The 7,932-nt window shown below is 36.0% G+C and overlaps 1 protein-coding gene across 1 annotated transcript in view; it reads left to right on the top strand.

Moving 5' to 3' along the window:
- The first annotated feature begins 292 nt into the window (after positions 1-292).
- Positions 293-7,932, top strand: part of arhgap9 (Rho GTPase activating protein 9) — a 62,879-nt gene continuing 55,239 nt past the window's right edge. The window contains exon 1 of the mRNA XM_042505762.1: positions 293-535. The gene's annotated coding sequence lies outside the window, so the exon portion shown is untranslated. The remainder of the gene's footprint in view (positions 536-7,932) is intronic.

Below are 7,932 nucleotides of genomic sequence, written 5' to 3'. Positions count from 1 at the left end.
TTGTGGTGTCTGCGGCGTTTACAGAAACGCCAGCTGTCTCTCAAATGGACTACAACTCCCATAAACAATTTCCCATAGCCTAACTTTAGCATGAATGAGAGCTGCTTGGTTTTAATTCCAAAGTAGCACAGCCGGGCGGGATTCGTCCGTCGTGGTAAACATCATATTCCGGGCGACGCTGTATAATCAAATAAGCGCACCACAGCGCCACATGTAATCTTATTGGCTCTGTGTAAAATCATATCGCGCGCTTGTAGCCAATCTTAAACCACCAAACGCACACACAGCGCGAGCTATTTTTCATCCGCTTAAAGCGCCAGGAGGATGTATCATAATGGGCTGCACAGGGCTATTTAGTGTCTATGTATGACTGATAATTTGTAAAAGTGCACGGCGGAGTTTCTCCGTGCTTTCGTTTAATTAACTAATGTGAAGTTTTTAATATTTTCATTCCTCCCACGAGACCTGGCGCAACTCCTGCTCTCTCTGCTGTTCACCCCAAAGAAACTCAATTGAGCTGTCATCGCGCCGCCAGGTGAGTGATGTTGTGTCCTTAAAATGCAAAGAGAAGATTTTTTTGCGAAATTGTTTGGTCAGACAACTCGTTTTATGCTGTGAAATATCACTGAATTGAAGGATATGCTTCCTGTAAGGTAAAACGCTTATGTTGTCCACTCACCGTCGGTATTTTAATCCACTGTGGTGTGTGCAACTACTGTAAACTGTGTTTTGTTTTTAAGTAAGGGACTGTACGCTATTTATTTGGCTTCAGAGAGGGACATGCAACTTTTAATGGTTGTATTTATTTTAAATGCCCTCAGAACCCCAATACCCACAAGTGAGTTTTAAAGGCATGTTGACTTAAAAAAAAAAACAAAACCCAAATCACTCATTCACCAAAATCAAAATCACCATTTATCATCACCAGAAACTGTGGAATGTATGTATGCTATTTATTTTATATAATGATAATAGTAATGATAATAATATACTGAAATATGATGCAGATTTTTCAAGTAAGTACTTTTCAAGTCGTTAAATCACAGTATTTTTTTTTTATCATGTGCCACATCTGGTGTAAAAAAAGTCTTATATTCAGTCATTCAGATGCAGCTCCTATCAGTATGAATACGGTTGTCACAACATATTTCATGGCTTAAATGCCCTTTTAACTTGATTATCACCATTCTGTACATATATAGAAGTTGACTATGCACTTTGAAATAAATTTGACGCTGATTCATTTTAAAGATAAATTTAGATCACTGGATAAAATAACAATAAATACATACACATAATATCAGTATTTAACCATTTACTGTAAAGTGTGAGTAAAATATGTTGCAGCTCCTCTGATATGTAGCAACATACATTCATCCCGCCTCCACAAATAGGTCATGCATTTAGCAATTACTAAATTAGAAAGCAGAATTTTCCAAAACAACTTATTTTTCCACATCAGAGTGTCAAACCACGTGTAGCCTCTGCTGTCAAAGCCGCTTAAACTCAGCTGCACAAGAGCCACAAAGTGCTACAAACCCAACATGCACTTAAAACACCACTTAAATCAAGCATTCAAGAGCACTTTCCACTTTTTAGAGTTTCCTGGTAAACCCCTCCACATATAAACAGGCTTTCTAACATCTAATGCATTTATGTCTTTTTTTCATTAATGTACACCTTGTCCTTCAGAGGATGCTGCAATCTCACATATTTCATCACCACGGTATTGCTGACTCCATAACCTAATTTTGGTCATCTCCACTTCTCAGTCATTAAATGTCACAATGATAAGAACTGCCGATCTCATCACTCAGCATATGACAGACCTTTTGTCGTGCAGAAATATTTGCATGCTACTGCGAGCAAGTTAAAGCCCTTACATGCTTCTCAGAAAGTGCATGGACAGGTTAACCACAGGGTGTGATGGAAACAGTTTGACGCATTGCATTTTTGCTGTTTTATAATCTTTCCTAAGTCCATGCAAAGCAGGAGATTTGCTCCCCTTTTTGCCAGTCTGTGACGACACAGGCTTGGAAGATTATTCTCCAGTTGCAACTTTTGCTGATTAAAAGTGCCCTTTACCATGTGCAGTATTAGCAGGAGGGTTACAAGTTCGCTGTAATTGCTGGCGTGCTTCACAGACTGCTGGTGTGGGTGTAGTGTCAAAGACAGATTGAGGGACTTTCACGTTGCAATGTGTTGCTATAGTCAGATTATTCTGCTGTTTGGGGATATTTTAGCAAGTGGTGTGGTTGATCTGGTTTGAGAAGTTTGTCTGCTTGCATGCATGTTGTCAGCTGTGGAGAATTATACAATAGCATCAGAAAGTACAACAAAACCTCATGTGACTTATCTGATTTGTACTGTACAGACTTAATGGTCACAATGCAACTGTGTTTCTGCGTGCAGGCTTGATCCTTAAACTTACTCATCTGGCAGATGGATTTTTTTTTTTTAAATTCATGTAGCCTACTTATTTGACTCATTTAGACTGCATTTATCAGATGAAGGTTCTTCATTTTATTGTTGTCTTGGCAAGAATCTGGTGATTTGATACATATCACAATACAGGGATAAAATCAGTCCATAGTGTATCGATATGGTCATATGAGACTAGATATATTTTTTGGATGTTGCTGTGCTGTAAATGTTGTCTTTTCCTGGTTTTAAAGGCTGCATTTCAGTAAATTGATGTAATTTTCTGAACTTACCATACTATTCTAGCTGTTCTATGATTTTCCCTTACCCACTTAGTCATTATATTCACATTAATGATGATTATTTATGGAAATATAATTGCGTAAATACATTTTGTGAAAGCAGCAAAAGTCAACCAGATATCATCAAAATATCAATACTGAATATTTGGTAAAAACATTGTGATATTTGAATCTCCACATTTCGCCAAACTCTAGTTACAATAGATATATTGTGAGCAAGTAATGTTAGCAAGTTTATAAATGGCAATTTTTAAAAAAATCTAACTTTAGGAAAACTGTCATAGTATAAAGAATAAACCCTCATATGCATAAAGAAGTTTACCTTTACTACTTTTTGTGCAAAGGAATTAACATTTGCTTATATCAATAAAAAATGAAATATAGGTGCAAGATTCTTTAGGTAAACAAATTAAGAAAGTAAAAAATTGCAAACGATTCAAAGTTGATGAATTTTTGAGAACTGATACAGTATCACAAAACAAAGTATCATTATACTCATGGGTATCTATGTATTTTTTTTTACAACCCTACTTTACTTGTCATCATTTTAAACTTTCTGTCGATGAAATCTGGTCTTACTGGAGTTTCTCAACCCTCTCTGACCCCATTTCTATGTCAGGAAAACATTCTCATGACCCAAACTTGTCACATGACATACTTTCAAGAGCAAGGGGGGGCTCAACAGATTATATGAGAATTATGTTACATTTAAAACATACATTTTTACTCATTAAATATATCAGTATGTAAATAAAACTACTGAAGTCTAAAACAATCCTGCAATGAATAAAATGAGTTTTTGTCAAAACTGTTTTAGAGAGGGGGTGATTTGACTTTGTGGTCATTCTGGAGTCTGTAGTTTTTAGTGCCTAAACTTGGTCTCCTATTTACTCACTGCACTGTATTGTCTATAATAAAGCAGCTTACCGGGTCACAGCTACTGTACAGTACAGTAGCTCCAGCTACACTCACATCTGTGTGCTGTTTTAATCTATTTTAATCCCGCATTTACTTTCACTATCTATGCAATGATTAGTGCTTTCAGAAGCGTGCACTATGCAAAGGTATGCCACGAAAAACAGAAACTGAGAAGATGGTTAATATTATTGTCAGAGAGGGCTGAAACACCAATTATAATGATCTAGCATGGTTGTTTAAAATACTTTGAATTGAAACAAAGTTTGCATCAGAGCTAAAATGTTCAGTCAGTAGTGTTAGAAATTAACATCTATTAAAAATGGATGGCAAATATTTAGTGGTTTAATTATTTCAGTCGTTTTTAAGCAGGAATATAAGATTAGAAGATTAGATTAGAAGAGTAGGTCCTGAGTATTTAACACAATTTTTTGCAACATTGATTATAAACAGATAGGTGGGGGACAATTAAAGACATGTGGGTTTGCTTCCCAGTTATTTACACTTGTGTATCATCTGTCACTTTATATCCCATATATAAAAAAGAAAATAAGTGAAAAAGAATTACCAATCAGAAGTAGTAAATGCTTCATATTCTCTGGTTTCTGCTTCTAAAGTGTGAGAATTTGAGGCTTTTCTTGATCATATATCATTGTAAGCTGGATATTTTGGGGATTTGGACTCTTGGTTGGATAAAAAAGACATTTGAAGGTGCTATCTTTGACTCTCTTAAATTGTTTAAAGTATTTTTTAGCTGCAGCACCCCTGCATACCCATACCAGGTGAATTTAAGAGACACTGGAAGGAAAGTTGCTCTGAGAAAAACAAATTTTGCCAAATATTAACAGACCCGAAAGCACCATGTAAACATCCCTCCAATGTCTGACACATCCTAACCCATTATTGTTATTTGTGTAGGGCGCCTATATTGAACAAATAACCCCCTTTAACCCTGTGAAGGCATCAAAGGCGTGTCTGCATGTGTGCCTCTTCTTTATAGTGTTTGCCTTGGGAGGTTTAGCTGCTCTTCCTTGTGCCCCAACAGTATCGTGCTCACTTCAGCTGCACGGGGCTGAAAGTGGGTCTTTGACTTGCCTGATAGCTTTTGACAGCTCACTCTCATCCCCGGTGGATCAATGGAGCTCAGCGCTCTTCATTAGAAACATCAATGTTCCGCACATTCCCACAGGCTCAGCAGCAACCCACCAAGCCCAGTCAGAGAGCGAAGCTCTGTGTTGTTATTCTCCAAAAGATCCTTTTTGACTTCTGTGTGACATTTTATTTTCTTCAGTTGAAGAATATTCTGGGAATATGGTGAAAAGAGGAATACGCTGTGTGTTTGCCATCAGTTGACCAATGGTATGTAAGTATAAGCAACATGTTGATCAAACATAAGCTTAAAGCTACGGTCGGTAACTTTTATAAAAATATGTTTTAGTCCTGTTTGCTGACAGCACACAGTAGTACATGAGAAACATAATCTGGGGAAAAATCATATTCCACTGCCTTGATGTGGTCCTTCTGATGGCATTACTGCATATTAATTAAAACAGATAATCAGATTTGATGCAGCTGTCAATCTTGTCAGTGCTGTTGAACTCAAACTCTCAAACAAGACAGCACTGATCAATTATAAATTAAGATTATGTCACTGCATTGCCTGTCTCTCACCTCAATTGTTTTCAGAAACATAAGTGTTTAGCTTTAAAATGAGAAAGTTTGTGACCTGGCCACCATGTCTGAAACAGCTGAAACAAAGCACTGCCTGCCAGCTGGGTCACAAACTTTCTAATTTTAAAATTTAACAGTACATTAAGATATGTTTCTGTTAACATCATTGCTGCCCAGTTTGACTGCAGTTCATGAGCAGTGATTGACCTTCCCTGCAGTCATGTGGTGTCTGAAAAATGAGTGCCCCACAGGAAAAAAAAATTCTTGTAAAAAAACCCCGCAAATTGGTACAGCAACTGTGAAAGTCATGGAAAATTCTGGTACACAGTAGGCTTGGGGGGTATCACAGTATTATAGTATACCAGAAAATTTAGCAAGTATTCTTTCAATACTGTCATATATACAAGCACTCCTCTTTTTTATTAAACTCACTGTATGTAGTGCACAGCATGTACCACCAGTGCTCTGTCTCCGGTCGCTACTGGTGGAACAGGAAGCTGAGCTGAAAGATCTAAAACCTAGTGGTGGAGGGACTGTTACAGGACTGTAAACAGCTGGTGGCAAGCAACAGCAGAGAGAGAATAACAGCATATTTTTTAAAATCTTAACACCGCACACGTATACCATCATATGCTAATAATAATTTCAGTAAGATATGAAAAATTACATGCCACCCAAGCCTAGTACACAATTAGCCAAGTTGATGTCATAATACGCAAAAATACTGTGGACAAAAGGAGAAGTTTGGTTGATGTAAAGAAAGTTTTTATTAATTCGGGCATTTCAGTTTTTAATCACTTGTAATTTGTATATGGTATTAGGTTGTAACCGTTACTTGTTGTCCATACAGAGTGAGCTAGATCAATTAGATAAGTTATTTATTAGCGTTGGTCAGGTAAAGCAATATTTAGTGATTATAGGAAATGCGCTGGTGCAGCAACAAGTCTGGGACAAAATCAATTTTTCATATAAAGCTCACCATATTTGGATAGCAATATAAAACTTACCTGGAACGTTAAACGCTCTGCGAAATAAAGAGAAAGACATCTTCTTTGTAGCATCCATGTTGTGTCCACATTAAGATGCAGACTCTGTGGATCTGATTGGTTGTGGTAGATTTAAGAAAATGCCATTAAAGACAGCATAAGATGGAGGAGTAACATGATTTTTTCATCTGTCTCATATTCAGAAAATATGATAAAAAGTTAACAACTGTAAATTTGAATGTGAAAACATGATTATTGTTTATTTCAGTTTATATTACATAGAATAAATATTTACAACATTCCTTATTCTGTTTGACTGCTGCTGACAAAAATCTATACGCTGCAAAATCCATATTTTTGCAACTTTAATCTTACTTATTTTTTAGTAGTGCACGAAGGACAAGGTCTTAAATTAATCAAACACTCCTTTTGATGCTGAAATGAGTACTAGGCTGACAGAAAAAAATGCCAAAAAGTTTGACAATCACTGATTATTTCAAGTATTTTTTTTAATATGGCTTTAGGTTTAAGACCATTTATTGGACAAATGAGCAATTTGGGTCTTTGAAATAATTACAATCTTTATTTTTGACACTGTTAGCAACAATTTAATTGGCTATTAAAAACACTGTAAATCAGACAATTTAATCTTCCTTTAAAAAAATCTAAGAAACTGATTGCCTTGAAAAAGGTAAACCACAATTAATCTGAAATTATGTTTACATATAAAGTAAAGATAAAGTTATGACGTATAAAGTAAACATATCTTAAGATTAGTTATATATGCTTACCTTTTTCAAGGGAAATTGTTTTCTAGATGTTTTGAAGTGAGATAAACTTGTCAGATTTTGAAGTGTTATTGACAGATTAATTGACTGAGCAAAAAAGATAGCTTAGCCTGTGATGTATAAGTAATATATTCATGACGATCATCTTTGAAAGCAATACATTGATTTATACCTCAGTTCTATTTCAAAAACAAAAGCCGGCATCTTTTATGCTGTGTCTCTCTTACATCATAATAGCAGCTTGAAATAACAAGCATTTTTCACAAGCTTGTTTCTCTTGCTGAAAATAAGCATATTAGTCTTTAACTAGAAGTATACTAGCAGCATATTTTTCACCTCCCATTTTTTTAAAAATATAAAATGCATAAACTAATTAAAAAATGTAATGCTTGAATTATAATCATTTCTTTCAAGAGTTTAAAATGCCCCTTTAGCAATCCTGCACTACTTTCCTTAACTGGGAAACGCTGGTCTATGTGGTTGTTGTTTATATTCAAATTGGGGAAATGGGAACTTGAATATTATACGAGTGAATTCTCTCTGAAGAAGTTTGCTACATGTCGATTCAGGCTGCAGGGTTCATTGTAAACACAAGTGTTGCGTCAGCAAACGCTTGATATGATGGCATCACACATATGAGATGTTGTTATGTGCAACAAGAAACAAATAACACACATACTGGAGACACTGGAGATGGTAGTTGGTCACAGAGGTTGTTGTCATGATGACAGCGGAGAGCATGAGCCAATGGCTGCTTTTCTGTCATCATCTCGCTCTGATTGGCTGTCTGACAATTTACACAGCTAATCACTGAAGGAATCCAGCCCACCTGTTTAGTCTCACACACAC

This window comes from Plectropomus leopardus, chromosome 2 (assembly GCF_008729295.1).
Source record: "Plectropomus leopardus isolate mb chromosome 2, YSFRI_Pleo_2.0, whole genome shotgun sequence".
Taxonomy (NCBI): Eukaryota; Metazoa; Chordata; class Actinopteri; order Perciformes; family Serranidae; genus Plectropomus; species Plectropomus leopardus.
Note: the sequence above shows the minus strand (reverse complement) of the source record. Positions and strands in the feature narration are given on the sequence as shown.